We start from the raw sequence: 1,922 nt of genomic DNA on the forward strand, positions 1-1,922 counted from the left end.
CCCGTTTTTGCTCCAGTGAAAACTGCAGCGCCATCTGAAGCGAATCCTGTCAGGTGATCTAATACCAGGCCGTTGTCTTCAATGATGTGTGTGATGGCATCAGTGATAACAGTCTCTGATTTGAGGGTCACGTCGGCAAGGTACGATGTGCATATATCCCTGTCAGGGTCCAAGTACTTGACAATCATGGCCATGTGCTTCTGAACAGTAAGATCACAAACCTCGTTCACCATCACACTGTAGCATGGACCGACCCTTATCTCTTCCTTCACTTCATCCCTTACACATTTGCACAGCAGGGTCAGTAACTCGTTTACAATGTCCCAACGCGTGCAAGAGGCATTCTTTGCAAGCCTATGCTTGGAAAGGGTCGGAGAGCCAACCTCAATGCATAGATCCGTGAGATCTGGTAACAAGCTTAATGGCAGGTGCTGTTCTACAAAAAGCTGCAGAATCTACAGTACGTCCAAGAGGGCGACTTCACACACGCCATCCACCTTGTTGACGATTGAAGATACTGTCACGAACCGAGCGGTAGCTGTGATTTTTGTCTTAATTAATCTGTCTGATTTCTTTACATAACCTTTTGATGCATATTTTTCACTTTAACATGGAACAAAAATGGACTCTGATAAACAGAAAAATTAAGAAAACTATTTGACCCTAGTCCCTTGTGATATTTCAAGAATTATATACTGAAGATATATAACATTTCTACAATTTATTTGTTTAGAAATAAATAAAGGACAGCTTTCAATATATATAACTCTTATAAGACATACAATTCATGATTAAGTAATTCATCATGGAATTGTAGTTATATTCAAATTTAGTTAGAAGAGTAAGTATTTGCTAACTCAGTTAAACATGACCTTAAACAAATATATTCTTGTAGCTTAAATTTTAAAAACTAATCTTTATAGTTTCAATGAAATGTCTTCTTATAATAATGAAATAAAATAGGTTTCACACCTAGGAAATCAAAGTTCAGAGTCCTCAAATGATAATTTTCAGTGCCTTTTATACTCTCCAGAAGCGCACGCATAATATTGTGCAATATTAGCATAAAAGCGCACATATTAAATGTGCGCAAAAAGCGCACAAGCAACGCTCAGTAAAGCGAACAAGAGTGCACAATAGAATTTGAACGTTCTTGACACAGTAAATGTCACATGTTTTGGTTTCAAAATTAAGCGAAATGTTTTAGAACTGTTCTATAACATTTCTAGAATTGTACTGGAACTAATGACTAGAAGTGTTCTGGAATCATCCTTAAAATGCTCTAGAACGATTTAGAACAGTTGTTGAATGTTAAATGAGAATAATTTCTAGAACAATTTGTTCTAAAACAGTTCTGAAGGTTTGTTCTAGAACAATTCTTGACTAATCGTTCTAGAACTATTCCATAATTTTTCTTGAATAAATTTCCAGAACTGTCATAGAATTGTTCTAGAAATTTTTCTCATTTAACATTCAACAACTGTTCAAGAACAATTCTTGAACTATCGATCTAGAACTATTCCAGAATTTTTCCTGAATAAATTTTCCAGAACTGTTATAGAATTGTTCTAGAATTTTTTTCTCATTTAACGTTCAACAACTGTTCCAGAATAATTCTAGAACATTTTCAGTATGATTAAAGAACAGTTCTAGCCGGTGTGTTCCAGTACAATTCTAGAAATGTTTTAGAACAGTTCCGAAGAATTGCTTCAAATAGGTCTGGAACAAACGTTCTAGAAAAGTTCTGAAAATGTCCTTGAACAGTTCTAGGACTTTGTTCCACTCACAACCTGTCCCATGGAATGCTCTAAAATAAAAAAAGGATATTGAGTTGTAATTTTATTATGCAAATCACAAAACAAACAAGAATGTTATTGGTGGGGAACACTGCAAATGCAACTAGAGCTTCACAGACGTGACAA

Source organism: Dreissena polymorpha, chromosome 16 (genome assembly GCF_020536995.1).
Source record: "Dreissena polymorpha isolate Duluth1 chromosome 16, UMN_Dpol_1.0, whole genome shotgun sequence".
Lineage (NCBI taxonomy): Eukaryota > Metazoa > Mollusca > Bivalvia > Myida > Dreissenidae > Dreissena > Dreissena polymorpha.